Raw genomic sequence first — 20,697 nt, forward strand, 5'->3', positions numbered from 1 at the left:
AAGGTAAGACTGATTGTGGCACATGTTTCAAGAGATGGGAGTGACGCAGTGGCTCAGTGATCAGTACTGTTGCCTCACAGCGCCAAGGACCTGGGTTCAATTCCAGCCTTGTGCTGTATAGAGTTTGCACATTCTCCTCATGTCTGTGTGGGTTTCCTCTGGTTACTCCAGTTTCCTCCCACAGTCCAAAGATGTGCAGTTTAGGTGGATTGACAGTGTTAAATTCCCCATAGTGTCTAGGGGTGTGCAGGCTAGGTGGGTTTGACATGGGAAACACAGCATTATAGGAATGCGTATGGAGCGAATCTGGGAGGGATGCTCTTTGGAAAGATTTTAAAAAGACATGAACTCAACGGGCCAAATGGCCTGCTTCCACACTGAAGGGATTCTACAAAATAATCAATTCCTCCAAACTAAAATATATTTCAGCGAGAAAGAAAGATTGTAAGGGGTGGAAAAACATCATGGCTAAGGAAGGAAGTTAAAGATAACAACAAAAGCTAAGATATATCATAATACAAAGGCAAGTGGTAGGCTGGACGATTGGGACACTTTAAAAAGATTAGCAAAGTATTACAACATGTAATAAAAAGAGCAAAAAGTAAATTATGAAAAAAGATAATACAAAAAACAGATAGCAAAAGCTTCTGTAAATATTAAGAGTGTGCATTGGAGGAAAGATTGCCCCAACCTATGGAAGAAGGGTGAGGGGAGGGGTCCTTCTGTGCCTAACCAGGAACTGGATGTGGTAGCGCAGGGCTCCCCAACTCCTTTAAGGGATTTTAGAGGCGCTCCGGGCTGCACTCACAGGGTCATGATGACATGTGCTAAAGCTCCCTCACCATATGGGTGGCACGGTGGCTCAATGGGCACCGTGGTGGCTCAGTGGTTAACACTGCTGCCTCACAGCGCCAGGAACCTGCGTTTGATTAAAGCCTCCGGCAACTATCTGTGTGGAGTTTTCAGATTCTCCCCATGTCTGCATGGGTTTCCTCCGGTGCTCCGGTTTCCTCCCACAATCCAAAGGTGTGCAGGTGAGGTGGATTGATCATGTTAAATTGCCTATAATGTCCGGGGCTGTGTAGGTTGGGTGTATTAGTCAGGGGTAAATGTGGAGTAATAGGATAGGGGAATGGTTTTGTGTGGGTTACTCTTCAGAGGGTTGCTGTGGACCTGTTGGGCCAAATGGCCTGTTTCCACACTGTAGGGTTTCTATAATTTCTATTCAATCATTGGTATGATTTACAAGGAAAGAGAATGGATCAAATGAACGTTGGCAGCCTGGGGAAGTGAGTAGGGAGTTAATAATGGGGAATACAGAAATGGCAGAGACACTAAGTCAATATTTTGCCTCAGTTTTTATGATGGAGGACATTAATATCATCACAATGATAGTAGATAATGTGGAGGTTATGGATAAGGATGAAGTTAAAGCTATTCCTATCACTAGGGAAAACGTACTGAGCAAATTATTGGGATTAAAGGCAGACAATTTTCCAGGGCCTGATGACCTCCAAAGAAAATGGCAGAAATGATAGTATGCCCATTGATTTTAATATTCCAAAATTACCCAGATGCTGAACAAGTTCCACTGAATTGGAAAAATACTAATATAATGCCCTTATTCAAAAAGGGAATGAGGCACATGGTAGAAGTTAGTTTAATGCCTGTCACTGAGAAATTGTTAGAATTCATTGTAAAGGAAGTGGACATTTGGAAAGTCAAAATGCAATCCATCAGAGTCAGCATGGTTTCATAAAGAGTACATCATGTTTGACTAATTTGCTAGAGTTCTTTGAAGATGTAACCAGCAAATGGAATAATGGACTTCCAGAAGATATTTGATAAGATGCCATACAAAAGGTTAGTGCACAAGGTAGGATCACATGGGATTGGGGTAGTATGGAGTCATAGAGTCATACACCACAGAATTAGATCCTTTGGTCCAACCAGTCCATTCTGACCATAATTCCAAACTAAACTAGTCCCGCCTGCCTGCGCTTGTCCCATATCCCTCCAAACATTTCTTATTTATGTACTTATCCAAATGTCTTTTAAACCTTGCAACTGTACCTGCATCCACTGTTCCCTCTGGATGTTTATTCCACATATGAGCCACACACTGTAAAAAAAAATTGCCGCCATGTCTTTTTAAAATCTTTATCCTCTCACGATAAAAATATGCCCCTGAGTCTTGAAATCTCCCACCTAGGGAAAAGATATCTGCCATTCACCTTATCTATACCCCTCAGGATTTATAAATCTCTATAAGGTCACCCCTCAACCTTCTACACTCCATTGAAAAGTGTCCCAGCCCCTCATTATAATTCAAACCCTCCATTCCCAGCAACATCCTGGTAAATCTCTTCTGAAGCCTCTTCAACTTATTAATATCCTTCCTGTAGCAAGGTAACTGTACTCCAGAAGAGGCCTCACCAATGTCTTGTACAACGTTATGTAGTAGAGATGTGGTGTTGTACTGGGGTGGACAAAGTCTGAAGTCGCACGACACCAAGTTATAATCCAACAGGTTTATTTGAAATCACAAGCTTCTGGAGCAGTGCTCCTTTGTCAGCTGAAGTGGAGGGAAGAGCACAGGCACAGAATGATGGTAGAATGTGTCTGAAATAGTTTCTTAGAACAGTATATAATGGAACTTATGAAGAAGCAAGCTATCCTAGATCTGGTCCTGTGTCATGAAATACAGAATAATTAATGATCTCATAGTTCGGGATACTGTTGGAAGGAGTGGTCACAATATCATTGAGTTTAAAGTACAGGTGGAGGGTGAGAAGTTAAAATCCAATACCAGTGTTTTGTGCTTAAAAAAAGGAGACTACAAAGGGTTGAGGGAAGAGTTGGCTAAGGTAGACTGGGAGCAAAGACTGTATGGTGGGAAAATTGAGGAACAGAGGAGGACTTGCAGAGTGATTTCCTTTCACAGTGCTCAGCAAAAGTAAATACCAGTGAAAAGAAAGTACTGTAGGAAAAGGGATAATAAGCTGTAGATAAATAAGGAAATAAAGGAGGGTATCAAACTGAAAGCTAATGCATACAAAGTGTCAAAGGTTAGTGGTACACTAGAGGATTGGGAATTCTTTAAAGGTCAACAGAAAGCCATGACAAAGCTATAAAGAAAAGTAAGATGAATTATGAGAGTGGTATTAGTTCAGAATATAAAAACGGAGAGCAACAGTTACTACAAATATATAAGATGAAAAAGAGTGGCTAAGGTAAACATTTGTCCTTTGGAGGATGAGAAGGGGGATTTAGTAATGGGAAGTGAGGAAACGGCCGAGGCGTTGAACAGGTATTCTATGTTGATCTTCACAGTGGAAGATGCAATGATTGATGACAAGGCAACTATATAAGGTGAGGGCCTGGAAATGATCATTATCACTAAAGTGGTAGTGTTGGGTGAGAGGGTTGGGTGGGTCCAAAATAGACACATCTCCTGGCGGAGGAAATAGCAAATGTGCTTGTGGTAATTTATCAAACTTTGCTGGTCTCTGGGGCGGTTCTAGTCAATTGGAAAACAGCAAATATGACGCCACTATTTAAAAACAAGGTAGATTAAAGACAGGTAACAAAAGGCCCATTAACTGAACTTCTGTAGTGGGGAAAATGCTTGAATCTATCATCAAGGAAGAAATCTGGATAGGAATTGTCCATCAGGCAGATGGAGCATGGATTCATGAAAGGTTGATCATGTTTAACTAATTTACTGCAATTCTTTGAGGACATTATGAGCACAGTGGACAATAGGGAGCCAGTAGATGTGCTGTATCTGGATTTCCAGAAAGCATTTGTCAACGTGCCACACAAAAGGCTGCTGCACAGTCCAAAAACATGCAGGTGAGGTGAATTGGCCATGCTAAATTGCACGTAAAGTTAAGTGAAGGGGTCAAAGTAGGGGAATGGGTCTAGGTGGGTTGCTCTTCAGAGGGTCGGTGTGGGCTTGTTGGGCAGAAGGGCCTGTCTCCACACTGTAAGTAATCTAATTAATCTAATCATAAGATAAGGCATGGACGAGTTGGACTGAAGGGGCTGTTTCAACCCATGTATTTTCACTGGATGATTTTTCAGAACCTTCTCCTTAATCAAACATACAACTCTCCCTTCTCTTTTGCTGGTCTTTCTATCTTCCCGATAGCATCTGAAGCCCAGAATAAGGAGCTGCAGTTCTGTCCTTGCCTTAGCTAAGTGTTTGTAATAGCTATGACGTCCCAATCTCAGGCCCTGAGTTCATCAGCCTTAGGTGTAAGGCCCCTTGCATGGGAAAGGAATGCAGTTTAATTCTTCAGAATTACTTCATTTCCTGAATTACTCTTTTCTATCTTTATTAATTAACTAACAGTCATAGAGGTGTACAGCACTGAAACAGCCTCTTCAGTCCAACCCGTCCATGCCGTCCAGGTATTCTAAATTAATCTAGTCCCATTTGCCAGCACTTGGCCCATATCCCTCTAAACTCTTCCTATTCATCCAGGTCCTCTTTAAATGTCGCAATTGTACTAGCCTCCACCACATCATCTGTCTGTTCATTCCATGCACACATCACTCTCCGCATGAAAACAGTGCCCTTTAGGTCCCTTTTAAATCTTTCCCCCTCACCTTAACCTATGCCATCTACTTTTAGACTACCCTACCCTAGGGAAGAAACTTTGACTTCACCCTACCCATGCCCCTCATGATTTTATAAAATTCTATAAGGTCATCCCTCAGCCTCTCACACTCCAGGGTAAACACCTCCAGTCTATTCAGCCTCCCCCTACAGCTCAAACCTTCCAACCCTGGCAACATCCTTGTAAATCCTTTCTGAACTCTTTCAATTTTAATGACATCTTTCCTATAGCAGAGAGAGACCAAAATTGAATGCAATATTCCAAAAGTGGCTGAGCCAATGTCCTGTACAGCTACAACATGACCTCCCAACTCCTATACTCAATGCACTGACCAATAAAAGCAAGTGCACCAAACACCTTCTTCATTACCCAGTCTACCTGTGATTCCACTTTCAAGGAACTATGAACCTGCACTCCAAGGTCTCTTTGTTCATCAACATTCCCCAGGACTTTACCATCAAATTTATAAGTCCTGCCCTGATTTGCCTCACCAAAATGCAGCACCTCACATTTATCTATCTTAAACTCCATCTGCCACTTCACGGCCAATCGGCCCATCTGATCAAGATCTCATCCACTATAACTCCAATTTTGGTGTCATCTGAAAACTTACTAACTGTTCCTCCTCTATTCACAACCAAATCGTTTAAATAAATGACAAAAAGTAGTGGACCCAGCACCAATCCTTGTGGCACACTACTGCTCACAGGCCTTCAGTCCAAAAAGCAACCCTCCACCACCACCCTCTGTCCTCTAACTTGAAGCCAATTTTGCATCCAAATGGCAAGTTCTTCCTGTATTCCATGTGATCTAACCAATTATCATGTGGAGCCTTGTCAAACTCCTTTCAGAAGTCCTTGTAGATCACGACCACCACTCTGCCCTCATCAATCTTTGTCACTTCTTCAAAAATCTCAATCATGTTAATGAGACATGATTTCCCATGCACAAAGCCACGTACAAAGCCTTATTCAGTCCTTGCTTTTCCACATAGATATAAATCCTGGCCAACAACTTGCCTATCACAGATGTCAGGCTCACCAGTCTATCATTCCCTGGCTTTTCCTTACTACCTTTCTTAAATAGTGGCACCATGTTAGCTAACTTCCAGTCTTCTGGAACCTCATCTGTGACTATCAATGATACAAATATTCCAGCAAGGGGCCCAGCAATCTCTTCCCTAGCTTCCCACAAAGTTCTTGAGTACATCTGATGTGATCCTGGAGATTTATCCAACTTTATGCATTTAAAAACATCCAGCACCACCTCCTGTGTAATATGGACACTTTTCAAGAGATCATTGTTTATTTCCTCAAGTTCTCTAGCTTCCATATCCTCTCTACAGTAAACACTGATGCAAAATACCCATTCAGTATCTCCTCCATCTCCTGCAGTTCCACATGTAGGCGGCCTTGCTGATCTTGAAGGGACCCTGCCCTCTCTCTGGTTACTCTTTCGTCCTTAATGTTTTTTGTAGAAGCTGCTTGGCTTCTCCTTAAACCAATTTGCCTAAGCTATTCCATGGCTTTTTTCTGCCCTCCTGATTTACTTCAGAGATCCGGGTTCAATTCCCGCCTCAGGTGACTGACTGTGTGGAGTTTGCACATTCTCCCCATGTCTGCGTGAGTTTCCTCCCACAGTCCAAAAATGTGCAGGTTAGGTAAATTGGCCGTGCTAAATTGCCCGTAGTGTTAGGTGCAGGGGGAAATGTAGGGGAATGGGTCTGGGTGGGTGCGCTTCGGTGGGTCGGTGTGGACTTGTTGGACCGAAGGGCCTGTTTCCACGCTGTAAGTAATCTATACTCCTATTGCCCTGATACTCCTCTAGGAATTCACTCAATCCTTGCTGTCTATACCTGATATATTCTTCCTTCTTGACCAGAAATTTAGTTTATCCAGTCATGCAGCATTCTTTACACCTACAAGCCTTTTCCTTCATCCTGACAGGAGCACGCTGTCTCTAGATTCTCATCTCATTTTTGAAGGCTTCCCACTTTCCAGTCGTCCCTTAATATCTGCCCCGAAGCAACTTTTGAAAGTTCTTGCCTAATACTGTCAAAATTGGCCTTACTCCAATTTAGAACTCTGAATTCTAGATCAGGTCAATCCTTTTCCATAACTAATATGATCTCTTGCCCCAAAGTACTCCCCCAATGACACCTCATTGAGTTGCCCTGCCTTATTTCCCAAGAATGGGTCAATTTTTGCCCCTATTTTAGTCAGTACATCCACATACTAAATAAAAAAACATGTACTTGTTTAACAAAGTCCTCTCCATCCAATCTCTTAACATTATGGCAGTCCCAGTCTCTGGAAAGTTAAATTCTTCTACTATTATCAGCCTATTGTTCTTACAGATAATTGAGATGGCCATACAAATTTGCTTCTCAATTTCTCACTGACTATTAGGAGGCATATAGTACAATCCCAATAAGATGATCATCCCTTTCTAATTTATCAGTTTTACCCAAACAACTTCATTGGATTTACTTCCGTAGAATATCCTCCCCAAACTTGATGTTTTCCGATTCAAAACCATACTCGTCTATGTTTATATTTACTCTGTTGCTTAGGATCCCTCCACCTCTCCTTTCTAATAGTTTACAATCTTGGATAGAGAAGGGCATGGTGGCTCACTGGTTAGCACTGCTGCATCACAGCGCCAGGGTGCCCAGTTTAATTCCAGCCTTGGGCAACTATCTGTATAGAGTTCACATATTCTCCCTGTGTCTGTTTGGGTTTTCTCTGGGTGTTCTGTTTTTGTCCCACAGTCCAAAGATATGCAGGTTAGGCGGATTGGCCTTGTTAAATTTCCCATATTATTCAGGAATGTGCAGGCCATGTTGATTAGCCATAGGAAATGCAAGTTAATAGGGTAGGAGGTGTTTTTTGGGTGGTATGCTCTTTGGACAGTCAGTGTGGACTCAATGGGCTGAATGATCTGCTTCCTCACTGTAGATTTATGATTATGATTGGCTAGCCAACTGTGAATAGAGAGTTTGGATAAATCTGTTACTAGTAGGGTACTACATGGTTTGATCCTCATGCCTCAAATATTTATAATCTATATCAATGATTTGAATGCAGGGATAGAAGGTGGCATTGCCTAATTTGAAGATGATACTAATCTAGGTGAGAAAGTAAATTGCAATGAATAATTTTTTAAAAAATTACAAATGTATATGGATAGGTTGTGGTGACTGGGCCAGAATTTAACAACTGAAATTTAACTTGAACAAGTGTGAGGTTATCCATTTTAGTGAGAATGATAAAAGGTAACTCATTACTTAAATGTACAAAAACTTTAGAGTACTTAAGTGAAGAGGAATCTGAGTGTCTTTGTCAGTGATTCACAGAAACTAGTATACAGGTACAGTAGATAATAAGGAAACCAAATGGAATTTTGTCATTTTTTGGTAATAGAATACAATATAACATAGAGAGGAGTGGCTGTAACTGTTGAAAGCATTAGTGAGATCCTACCTGGAGTACTGCATACAGTTTTGTCCCCTTACTTGAGAAGGGATCTAGTTCCATTGAAAGTGGTTCAAAGGAGGTCCACTAAATTTATTCCAGAGATGAGGCATTCATCTACTGGAGAGAGACTGAACAATTTATGACTAGACTAGAATGTTCAGAAGGATGAGAGGAGATCTAGTTGAGGTTTATGTTGGGGCAACTGATGGTCAGAAGGAGCACAAAACGGCTGTCCATTGGCCACAAAAGTGGCTCTAATAACAGAACTAGCTTATTAAAGGTATTAAAGAAAAAAACATTTAGACCGAGATGTGAAGTTAACTAGCTTTAGGAAATTGACTTCTTTTATGCCCTGACAAAAACAGATTGTTCACAGCCCATTAATCTCAAAATGCTGAAGTAGAAGTAGTTGTATGATTTGAACACTTTATAACTAACTTTGTAACAGAAATTAATGTTACAAATCTTATAGCAACTGGTTAAACCTAACTGCCTTTTGTATTTTTGCACACATAATTAAGACAGTAGGAAATATAAAAGGAGTAACTGAAGTTGACAAAGACAGCACATGAGATATAATAAATTACAGAATTCAAGTTGTCCTTAGAGATAAGCCTGCCTGAAAAGAGACCAAGAGACATAGAGCTCATAACTTTGGAATGTGAATGCAAAGTAAGATTAGATTAGATTCACTTCAGCTCAACAATCCCACACTGAGCCTCCGAAGAATAACCCACCAAGACCCATTTCCTTCTGACGAATGCACCTAACACTATGGGCAATTCAGCATGGTCAATTCACCTGAATTGACTGTGGAAGGAAACCAGACCAACCCACGCAGACACTGGAGAATGTGCAAACTCCACACAGACAGTCACCTGAGGCTGGTATTGAACCTGGGACACTGGTGCTGTGAGATTAAGGAAGTAGGAAATATAAGACAACATAATTTGAGAGCGATAGCAATGGATTCAATGAATAACGGATTTCAAGCAGTGCTTAGAGATAAGCAAGTCTGGGAAATATCTGGAAAAGTGTATAACCATTAAGTTTGGGATGTGAACTAATGGGGTATATTTTAAGATCCCAAAATCTGATAAATATCATGAGATCATGGGGGAATTCTAAGGCTGTCCATAGAGGTATTGAGCATTGATCAGCTGTTTCACAGGATTAGAAGTATAGATTAAAGGAGAAAAAACAATGACAATATTGTGTGTAATTGTAATGTGAAATGTATAAAAATGCTGGATCCCACTAAGGAAATCAGAGCATCATTGACCTCTCCAATGATCTGAGGTGGATTTAAGAGGGTGACTGAGCCCCATGTGAAAGCCAGGTTTGGAGCAGTCTCTCTCTCTCTCTCTGTTCCCCTCTGTCTCTCTCTCTCTCTGTTCCCCTCCATCTCTCTCTCTCTGTTCCCCTCCATCTCTCTCTCTCTCTGTTCCCCTCCATCTCTCTCTCTCTCTGTTCCCCTCCGTCTCTCTCTCTCTCTCTGTTCCCCTCCGTCTCTCTCTCTCTCTCTGTTCCCCTCCATCTCTCTCTCTCTCTCTCAGTTCCCCTCCATCTCTCTCTCTCTCTGTTCCCCTCCGTCTCTCTCTCTCTCTCTGTTGCCCTCCGTCTCTCTCTCTCTCTCTGTTGCCCTCCGTCTCTCTCTCTCTCTCTGTTCCCCTCCATCTCTCTCTCTCTCTGTTCCCCTCCATCTCTCTCTCTCTCTGTTCCCCTCCATCTCTCTCTCTCTCTGTTCCCCTCCGTCTCTCTCTCTCTCTCTGTTCCCCTCCATCTCTCTCTCTCTCTGTTCCCCTCCATCTCTCTCTCTCTCTCAGTTCCCCTCCATCTCTCTCTCTCTCTGTTCCACTCCGTCTCTCTCTCTCTCTCTGTGTGTTCCCCTCCGTCTCTCTCTCTCTCTGTGTGTTCCCCTCCGTCTCTCTCTCTCTCTCTCTCTGTTCCCCTCCATCTCTCCCTCTCTGTTCCCCTCCGTCTCGCTCTCTCTCTGTTCCCCTCCCGTCTCTCTCTCTCTGTTCCCCTCTGTCTCTCTCTCTCTGTTCCCCTCCGTCTCTCTCTCTGTTCCCCTCCGTCTCTCTCTCTCACTCTGTTCCACTCCGTCTCTCTCTCTGTCTCACTCGGTTCCCCCCGTCTCTCTCTCTCTGTTCCCCTCCGTCTCTCTCTCTCTCTGTGTTCCCCTCCGTCTCCCTCTCTCTCTGTTCCCTTCCGTCTCTCTCTCTATTCCCCTCCGTCTCTCTAACTCTCTGTTCCACTCCGTCTCTCTCTCTTTCTCTGTGTGTTCCCCTCCGTCCCACTCTCTCTCTCTCTCTGTTCCACTCCGTCTCTCTCTCTCTCTGTGTTCCCCTCCGTCTCTCTCTCTCTCTCTCTGTTCCCCTCCATCTCTCTCTCCCTCTGTTCCCCTCCGTCTCTCTCTCTCTCTGTTCCCCTCCGTCTCTCTCTCTCTCTGTTCCCCTCCGTCTCTCTCTGTTCCCCTCCGTCTCTCTCTCTCTCTCTCTCTCTCTCTCACTCTGTTCCACTCCATCTCTCTCTCTCTCACTCGGTTCCCCCCTTCTCTCTCTCTGTTCCCCTCCGTCTCTCTCTCTCTCTCTGTGTTCCCCTCCATCGCTCTCTCTTTCTGTTCCCCTCCGTCTCTCTCTCTATTCCCCTCCGTCTCTCTCTCTCTCTCTCTGTTCCACTCCGTCTCTCTCTCTCTCTCTCTCTCTCTGTGTTCCCCTCCGTCTCTCACTCTCTCTCTCTCTCTCTCTCTCTGTTAAACTCCGTCTCTCACTCTCTCTCTGCTCCCCTCCGTCTCTCACTCTCTCTCTCTCTGTTCCCCTCCGTCTCTCTCTCTCTGTTCCCCTCCATCTCTCTCTCTCTCTGTTCCCCTCCGTCTCTCTCTCTATTCCCCTCCGTCTCTCTCTCTCTCTCTCTCTGTTCCCCTCCATCTCTCTCTCTCTGTTCGTCTCTCTCTCTCTCTGTTCCCCTCCATCTCTCTCTCTCTCTCTCTGTTCCCCTCCGTCTCTCTCTCTCTCTCTCACTCTGTTCCACTCCGTCTCTCTCTCTCTCACTCGGTTCCCCCCGTCTCTCTCTCTCTCTGTACCCCTCCGTCTCTCTCTCTCTGTTCCCCTCCGTCTCTCACTCTCTCTCTCTGTGTTCCCCTCCGTCTCTCTCTCTCTCTCTCTGTGTTCCCCTCCGTCTCTCTCTCTCTGTTCCCCTCCGTCTCTCTCTCTCTGTTCCCTCCGTCTCTCTCTCTCTGTTCCCCTCCGTCTCTCACTCTCTCTCTCTCTGCTCCCCTTCGTCTCTCACTCTCTCTCTCTCTGTTCCCTTCCGTCTCTCACATTCTCTCTCTGTTCCCCTCAGTCACGCTCTCTGTGTTTCCCTCCGTCTCTCTCTCTCTCTCTGTTCCCCTCTGTCTCTCTCTCTCTCTCTGTTCCCCTCCGTCTCTCTCTCTGTTCCCCTCTCTCTCTCTCTCTCTCTCACTCTGTTCCACTCCGTCTCTCTCTCTCTCTCTCTCTCTCTATTCCCCTCCGTCTCTCTCTCTCTCTCTGTTCCACTCCATCTCTCTCTTTCTCTGTTCCACTCCATCTCTCTCTCTCTCTGTGTGTTCCCCTCCGTCCCACTCTCTCGCTCTCTCTCTCTGTTCCACTCCGTCTCTCTCTCTCTATGTTCCCCTCCGTCTCTCTCTCTCTCTCTCTGTTCCCCTCCGTCTCTCTCTCTCTCTCTCTGTTCCCCTCCATCTCTCTCTCTCTGTTCCCCTCCGTCTCTCTGTCTCTCTGTTCCCCTCCGTCTCTCTCTCTCTGTTCCCCTCCGTCTCTCTCTCTGTTCCCCTCCATCTCTCTCTCTCTCTCTCACTCTGTTCCACTCCGTCTCTCTCTCTCTCTCTCTGTTCCCCTCCGTCTCTCTCTCTCTCTCTCTCTCTGTGTTCCTCTCCGTCGCTCTCTCTCTCTGTTCCCCTCCGTCTCTCTCTCTATTCCCCTCCGTCTCTCTCTCTCTCTCTCTCTGTTCCCCTCCGTCTCTCACTCTCTCTCTCTCTCTCTCTCTGTTCCACTCCGTCTCTCACTCTCTCTCTCTCTGCTCCCCTCCGTCTCTCACTCTCTCTCTGTTCCCCTCCGTCTCTCACTCTCTCTCTGTTCCCCTCCGTCTCTCTCTCTCTGTTCCCCTCCGTCTCTCTCTCTCTGTTCCCCTCCATCTCTCTCTCTCTCTCTGTTCCCCTCCGTCTCTCTCTCTCTGTTCCCCTCCGTCTCTCTCTCTCTCTCTCTGTTCCCCTCCATCTCTCTCTCTCTGTTCGTCTCTCTCTCTCTCTCTGTTCACCTCCATCTCTCTCTCTCTCTCTCTGTTCCCCTCCGTCTCTCTCTCTCTCTCACTGTTCCACTCCGTCTCTCTCTCTCTCACTCGGTTCCCCCCGTCTCTCTCTCTCTCTGTACCCCTCCGTCTCTCTCTCTCTCTCTCTCTGTTCCCCTCCGTCTCTCACTCTCTCTCTGTGTTCCCCTCCGTCTCTCTCTCTCTCTCTCTGTGTTCCCCTCCGTCTCTCTCTCTCTCTCTGTTCCCCTCCGTCTCTCTCTCTCTCTCTGTTCCCTCCGTCTCTCTCTCTGTTCCCCTCCGTCTCTCACTCTCTCTCTCTCTGCTCCCCTTCGTCTCTCACTCTCTCTCTCTGTTTCCCTCAGTCGCGCTCTCTGTGTTTCCCTCCGTCTCTCTCTCTCTGTTCCCCTCCCGTCTCTCTCTCTCTCTGTGTTTCCCTCCGTCTCTCTCTCTCTTTCTCTGTGCCCCTCCATCTCTCTCTCTCTGTTCCACTCCGTCTCTCTCTCTCTCTCTGTTCCCCTCCGTCTCTCTCTCTCTGTTCCCCTTCGTCTCTCTCTCTCTCTGTACCCCTCCGTCTCTCTCTCTCTCTCACTCTATTCCCCTCCGTCTCTCTCTCTCTCTCTGTTCCCCTCCGTTTCTCTCTCTTTCTCTGTGTGTTCCCCTCCGTCCCACTCTCTCTCTCTCTCTCTCTCTCTCTGTTCCACTCCGTCTCTCTCTCTCTCTATGTTCCCCTCCGTCTCTCTCTCTCTCTCTGTTCCCCTCCATCTCTCTCTCTCTGTTCCCCTCCGTCTCTCTGTCTCTCTGTTCCCCTCCGTCTCTCTCTCTGTTCCCCTCCATCTCTCTCTCTCTCTCTCTCACTCTGTTCCATTTCGTCTCTCTCTCTCTCTCTCTCACTCTGTTCCATTCCGTCTCTCTCTCTCTCTCACTCGGTTCCCCCCGTCTCTCTCTCTCTGTTCCCCTCCGTCTCTCTCTCTCTCTCTGTGTTCCGCTCCGTCGCTCTCTCTCTCTGTTCCCCTCCGTCTCTCTCTCTATTCCCCTCCGTCTCTCTCTCTCTCTCTCTCTGTTCCACTCCGTCTCTCTCTCTCTCTCTCTGTGTTCCCCTCCGTCTCTCACTCTCTCTCTCTCTCTGCTCCCCTCCGTCTCTCACTCTCTCTCTCTGTTCCCCTCCGTCTCTCTCTCTCTCTGTTCCCCTCCGTCTCTCTCTCTCTGTTCCCCTCCGTCTCTCTCTCTATTCCCCTCCGTCTCTCTCTCTCTCTCTCTCTGTTCCACTCCGTCTCTCTCTCTCTCTCTCTCTCTGTGTTCCCCTCCGTCTCTCACTCTCTCTCTCTCTCTGCTCCCCTCCGTCTCTCTCTCTCTCTCTCTGTTCCACTCCGTCTCTCTCTCTCTCTCTCTCTCTGTGTTCCCCTCCGTCTCTCACTCTCTCTCTCTCTCTGCTCCCCTCCGTCTCTCACTCTCTCTCTCTGTTCCCCTCCGTCTCTCTCTCTCTGTTCCCCTCCGTCTCTCTCTCTCTCTCTCTGTTCCCCTCCATCTCTCTCTCTCTGTTCATCTCTCTCTCTCTCTCTCTCTGTTCCCCTCCATCTCTCTCTCTCTCTCTCTGTTCCCCTCCATCTCTCTCTCTCTCTCTCTCTGTTCCCCTCCGTTTCTCTCTCTCTGTGTTCCCATCCATCTCGCTCTCTCTCTCAGTTTCCCTCCATCACTCTCACTCTCTGTTTCCCTCCGTCACTCTCTCTCATTTTGTTTCCCTCCATCTCTCTGTCTCTCTCTCGCTCGCTGTTTCCCTCCATCTCTCTCTCTGTTTCCCTCCGTCTCTCTGTTCCCCTCCATCTCTCTCTCTGTTCCCCTCCGTCTCTCTGTCTCTCTGTGTTTCCCTCCGTCTCTCTCTCTCTCTCTGTGTTTCCCTCCGTCTCTCTCTCTGTTCCCCTCCATCTCTCTCTCTCTGTTCCACTCCGTCTCTCTCTGTTCCACTCCGTCTCTCTCTCTCTCTCTCTGTTCCCCTTTGTCTCTCTCTCTCTGTTCCCCTTTGGCTCTCTCTCTCTCTGTTCCCCTCCATCTCTCTCTCTCTCACTCTGTTCCCCTCCGTCTCTCTCTGTTCCCCTCCGTCTCTCTCTCTCTCTGTTCCCCTCCGTCTCTCTCTCTCTGTTCCCCTTCGTCTCTCTCTCTCTCTGTTCCCCTCCGTCTCTCGCTCTCTCTGTTCCCCTGCGTCTCTCTCTCTCTCACTGTATTCCCCTCCATCTCTCTCTCTCTGTTCCCCTCCGTCTCTCTCTCTCTCTGTTCCCCTCCATCTCTCTCTCTCTGTTCCCCTCCATCTCTCACTCTCTCTCTCTCTGCTCCCCTCCGTCTCTCACACTCTCTCTGTTCCCCTCCATCTCTCTCTCTCTCACTGTATTCCCCTCCGTCTCTCTCTCTCTGTTCCCCTTCATCACTCTCTCTCTGTTTCTCTCCATCACTCTCTCTCATTTTGTTTCCCTCCATCTCTCTGTCTCTCTCTCTCTCTCGCTGTGTTCCCCTCCGTCTCTCTCTCTCTGTCCCCCTCCGTCTCTCTCTCTCTGTTTCCCTCTATCACTCTCTCACTGTTTCCCTCCGTCTCTCTCTCTCATTTTGTTTCCCTCCGTCTCTCTCTCTCTGTTCCACTCCGTCTCTCTCTCTCTCTGTTCCCCCTCGTCTCTCTCTCTCTCTGTTCCCCTTTGTCTCTCTCTCTGTTCCCCTCCGTCTCTCACTCTGTTTCCCTCTATCACTCTCTCTCTGTTTCCCTCCATCACTCTCTCTTATTTTGTTTTCCTCCGTCTCTCTGTCTCTCTCTTTCTCTGTTTCCCTCCGTCTCTCTCACTCTCTTTTTCCCTCCATCTCTCTCTCTCTCTCTATTCCCCTCTCTCTCTCTCTCTCTCTGTGTTTCCCTCTATCACTCTCTCTCTATTTCCCTCCGTCTCTTTCTCTGTCTCTCTCTCTCTCTGTTTACCTCCGTCTCTCTCTCTCTCTGTGTCTCTCTATCTCTCTGTCTCTCACTCTCTTTCTCTGTGTTTCTCTCTCTCTCTCTGTGTCTCTCTCTCTGTGTGTCTCTCTCTGTCTCTGTCTCTCTCTCTGTCTCTCTCTCTCTCTCTGTTTCCTTCCATCTCTCTCTCTGTTTCTGTCCGTCTCTCTGTTTTGCTCCGTTTCGTTCCGTGTCTCTCTCTCTCTCTCTCTGTTTCTCTCCGTTTCGCTTCGTGTGTCTCTCTCTCTCTCTGTTCCACTCGGTCTCTCTCTCTCTCTGTTTCCCTCCATCTCTCTCTCTCTCTGTTCCCCTTCGTCTCTCTCTCTCTCTCTCTGTTCCCCTCCGTCTCTCTCGCTCTCACTCTGTTCCCCTCCGTCTCTCTCTCTCTCTCTGTTCCCCTCCGTCTCTCTCTCTTTCTCTGTTCCCCTCCGTCTCTCTCTCTCTCTGTTCCCCTCCGTCTCTCTCTCTCTCTCTCTCTGTTCCACTCCGTCTCTCTCTCTCTCTCTCTGTGTTCCCCTCCGTCTCTCACTCTCTCTCTCTCTCTCTGCTCCCCTCCGTCTCTCACTCTCTCTCTCTGTTCCCCTCCGTCTCTCTCTCTCTCTGTTCCCCTCCGTCTCTCTCTCTCTGTTCCCCTCCGTCTCTCTCTCTATTCCCCTCCGTCTCTCTCTCTCTCTCTCTCTGTTCCACTCCGTCTCTCTCTCTCTCTCTCTGTGTTCCCCTCCGTCTCTCACTCTCTCTCTCTCTCTGCTCCCCTCCGTCTCTCACTCTCTCTCTCTGTTCCACTCCATCTCTCTCTCTCTCTGTTCCCCTCCGTCTCTCTCTCTCTGTTCCCCTCCGTCTCTCTCTCTCTCTCTCTGTTCCCCTCCATCTCTCTCTCTCTGATCATCTCTCTCTCTCTCTCTCTGTTCCCCTCCATCTCTCTCTCTCTCTCTCTGTTCCCCTCCATCTCTCTCTCTCTCTCTCTCTGTTCCCCTCCGTTTCTCTCTCTCTGTGTTCCCATCCATCTCGCTCTCTCTCTCAGTTTCCCTCCATCACTCTCACTCTCTGTTTCCCTCCGTCACTCTCTCTCATTTTGTTTCCCTCCATCTCTCTGTCTCTCTCTCGCTCGCTGTTTCCCTCCATCTCTCTCTCTGTTTCCCTCCGTCTCTCTGTTCCCCTCCATCTCTCTCTCTGTTCCCCTCCGTCTCTCTGTCTCTCTGTGTTTCCCTCCGTCTCTCTCTCTCTCTCTGTGTTTCCCTCCGTCTCTCTCTCTCTGTTCCCCTCCATCTCTCTCTCTCTGTTCCACTCCGTCTCTCTCTGTTCCACTCCGTCTCTCTCTCTCTCTCTCTGTTCCCCTTTGTCTCTCTCTCTCTGTTCCCCTTTGGCTCTCTCTCTCTCTGTTCCCCTCCATCTCTCTCTCTCTCACTCTGTTCCCCTCCGTCTCTCTCTGTTCCCCTCCGTCTCTCTCTCTCTGTTCCCCTCCGTCTCTCTCTCTCTGTTCCCCTTCGTCTCTCTCTCTCTCTCTGTTCCCCTCCGTCTCTCGCTCTCTCTGTTCCCCTGCGTCTCTTTCTCTCTCACTGTATTCCCCTCCATCTCTCTCTCTCTGTTCCCCTCCGTCTCTCTCTCTCTCTGTTCCCCTCCATCTCTCTCTTTCTGTTCCCCTCCATCTCTCACTCTCTCTCTCTCTGCTCCCCTCCGTCTCTCACACTCTCTCTGTTCCCCTCCATCTCTCTCTCTCTCACTGTATTCCCCTCCGTCTCTCTCTCTCTGTTCCCCTTCATCACTCTCTCTCTCTGTTTCCCTCCATCACTCTCTCTCATTTTGTTTCCCTCCATCTCTCTGTCTCTCTCTCTCTCTCGCTGTGTTCCCCTCCGTCTCTCTCTCTCTGTCCCCCTCCGTCTCTCTCTCTCTGTTTCCCTCTATCACTCTCTCACTGTTTCCCTCCGTCTCTCTCTCTCATTTTGTTTCCCTCCGTCTCTCTCTCTCTGTTCCACTCCGTCTCTCTCTCTCTCTGTTCCCCCTCGTCTCTCTCTCTCTCTGTTCCCCTTTGTCTCTCTCTCTGTTCCCCTCCGTCTCTCACTCTGTTTCCCTCTATCACTCTCTCTCTGTTTCCCTCCATCACTCTCTCTTATTTTGTTTTCCTCCGTCTCTCTGTCTCTCTCTTTCTCTGTTTCCCTCCGTCTCTCTCACTCTCTTTTTCCCTCCATCTCTCTCTCTCTCTCTATTCCCCTCTGTCTCTCTCTCTCTCTGTGTTTCCCTCTATCACTCTCTCTCTATTTCCCTCCGTCTCTTTCTCTGTCTCTCTCTCTCTCTGTTTACCTCCGTCTCTCTCTCTCTCTGTGTCTCTCTATCTCTCTGTCTCTCACTCTCTTTCTCTGTGTTTCTCTCTCTCTCTCTGTGTCTCTCTCTCTGTGTGTCTCTCTCTGTCTCTGTCTCTCTCTCTGTCTCTCTCTCTCTCTCTGTTTCCTTCCATCTCTCTCTCTGTTTCTGTCCGTCTCTCTGTTTTGCTCCGTTTCGTTCCGTGTCTCTCTCTCTCTCTCTCTCTGTTTCTCTCCGTTTCGCTTCGTGTGTCTCTCTCTCTCTCTGTTCCACTCGGTCTCTCTCTCTCTCTGTTTCCCTCCATCTCTCTCTCTCTGTTCCCCTTCGTCTCTCTCTCTCTCTCTCTGTTCCCCTCCGTCTCTCTCGCTCTCACTCTGTTCCCCTCCGTCTCTCTCTCTCTCTCTGTTCCCCTCCGTCTCTCTCTTTCTCTGTTCCCCTCCGTCTCTCTCTCTCTCTGTTCCCCTCCATCTCTCTCTCTCTCTCTGTTCCCCTTCGTCTCTCTCTCTCTCTGTTCCCCTCCATCTCTCGCGCTCTCACTCTTTCCCCTCCGTCTCTCTCTCTTTCTCTGTTCCCCTCCGTCTCTCTCTCTCTCTCTGTTCCCCTCCGTCTCTCTCTCTCTGTTCCCCTCCGTCTCTCTATCTCTCTCTCTCTCTCTGTGTTCCCCTCCGTCTCTCTCTCTCTCTCTGTGTTCCCCTCCGTCTCTCACTCTCTCTCTGTTCCCTTCCGTCATTCACACTCTCTCTCTGTTCCCCTCCATCTCTCTCTCTCTCACTCTATTCCCCTCCGTCTCTCTCTCTCTCTCTCTGTTCCCCTTCATCACTCTCTCTCTCTGTTTCCCTCCATCACTCTCTCTCATTTTGTTTCCCTCCATCTCTCTGTCTCTCTCTCTCGCTGTGTTCCCCTCCATCTCTCTCTCTCTCTGTTCCCCTCTGTCTCTCTCTCTGTTTCCCTCTATCACTCTCTCACTGTTTCCCTCCGTCACTCTCTCTCATTTTGTTTCCCTCCGTTTCTCTCTCTCTCTGTTCCACTCGGTCTCTCTCTCTCTCTGTTCCCCCCCGTCTCTCTCTCTCTCGCTGTTCCCCTTTATCTCTCTCTCTCTCTCTGTTCCCCTCTGACTCTCTCTCTGTTCCCCTCTGTCTCTCTCTCTCTCTCTCTCTCTCTCTCTCTGTTCCCCTCTGTCTCACTCTCTCTCTCTGTTCCCCTTCATCTCTCTCTCTCTCTCTGTTCCCCTCCATTTCTCGCTCTCTCACTCTGTTCCCCTCCGTCTCTCTCTCTGTTCCCCTCCATCTCTCTCTCTCTCTGTTCCCCTTTGTCTCTCTCTCTGTTCCCCTCCGTCTCTCTCTCTCTCTCTGTTCCCCTCCGTCTCTCTCTCTCTGTTCCCCTCCGTCTCTCTCTCCGTTCCCCTCCGTCTCTCTCTCTCTTCCCCTCCGTCTCTCTCCATTCCCCTCCGTCTCTCTCTCTCTCTGTTCCCCTCCGTCTCTCTCTCTCTCTCTCTGTTCCCCTCCGTCTCTCTCTCTGTTTCCCTCTATCTCTCTCTTTCTCTGTGTCTCTCTCTGTGTGTCTCTCTCTCTGTCTCTCTCTCTCTGTTTCCTTCCATCTCTCTCTCTGTTTCTGTCCATCTCTCTGTTTTGCTCCATTTCGTTCGTGTCTCTCTCTCTCTCTGTTTCTCTCCGTTTCGCTCCGTGTGTGTCTCTCTCTCTGTCTGTTTCCCTCCATCTCTCTCTCTCTCTGTTCCCCTTCGTCTCTCTCTGTTCCCCTCCGTCTCTCTCTCTTTCTCTGTTCCCCTCCGTCTCTCTCTCTCTCTGTTCCCCTCCATCTCTCGCTCTCTCACTCTGTTCCCCTCCGTCTCTCTCTCTTTCTCTGTTCCCCTCCGTCTCTCTCTCTCTCTGTTCCCCTCCGTCTCTCTCTCTGTTCCCCTCCGTCTCTCTCTCTCTCTGTTCCCCTCCATCTCTCACTCTCTCTCTCTGTTCCCTTCCGTCACTAACACTCTCTCTCTGTTCCCCTCCATCTCTCTCTCTCTCACTCTATTCCCCTCCGTCTCTCTCTCTGTTCCCCTTCATCACTCTCTCTCATTTTGTTTCCCTCCATCTCTCTGTCTCTCTCTCTCGCTGTGTTCCCCTCCGTCTCTCTCTCTCTCTGTTCCCCTCTGTCTCTCTCTGTTTCCCTCTATCACTCTCTCACTGTTTCCCTCCGTCACTCTCTCTCATTTTGTTTCCCTCCGTCTCTCTCTCTCTCTGTTCCACTCGGTCTCTCTCTCTCTCTCTGTCCCCCCCGTCTCTCTCTCTCTGTTCCCCTTTGTCTCTCTCTCTCTCTCTGTTCCCCTTCGTCTCTCTCTCTCTCTCTCTGTTCCGCTCCGTCTCTCTCTCTCTCACTCTGTTCCCCTCCGTCTCTCTCTGTGTTCCCCTCCGTCCGTCTCTCTCTCTCTCTCTCTCTGTTCCCCTCTGTCTCTCTCTCTCTCTCTGTTCCCATTCGTCTCTCTCTCTCTCTGTTCCCCTCCATTTCTCGCTCTCTCACTCTGTTCCTCTCCGTCTCTCTGTTCCCCTCCATCTCTCTCTCTCTCTCTCTGTTCCCCTCCATCTCTCGCTCTGTTCCCCTCCGTCTCTCTCTCTCTCTCTGTTCCCCTCCGTCTCTCTCTCTGTTCCCCTCCGTCTCTCTCTGTTTCCCTCCGTCACTCTCTCTTATTTTGTTTCCCTCCGTGCCTCTGTCTCTCTCTCTCTCTCTGTTTCCCTCCGTCTCTCTCTCTCTCTCTGTGTTTCCCTCCGTCTCTCTCTCTCTGTTCCCCTCCGTCTCTCTCTCTCTGTATTTCCCTCCATCACTCTCTCTCTGTTTCCCTCCGTCTCTTTCTCTGTTCCTCTCTCTCTCTGTTTACCTCCGTCTCTCTCTCTGTGTGTGTGTCTCTCTATCTCTATTTCTCTCTCTCTCTCTGTGTTTCTCTCTCTCTCTGTGTCTCTCTCTGTGTGTCTCTCTCTCTGTCTCTTTCTCTCTCTCTGTCTCTCTCTCTCTCTCTGTTTCCTTCCATCTCTCTCTCTGTTTCTGTCCGTCTCTC

The sequence above is a fragment of the Chiloscyllium plagiosum genome, unplaced genomic scaffold, assembly GCF_037043375.1.
Source record: "Chiloscyllium plagiosum isolate Xiang-an unplaced genomic scaffold, Cpla_swu_hap1 HiC_scaffold_30, whole genome shotgun sequence".
Classification (NCBI taxonomy): domain Eukaryota; kingdom Metazoa; phylum Chordata; class Chondrichthyes; order Orectolobiformes; family Hemiscylliidae; genus Chiloscyllium; species Chiloscyllium plagiosum.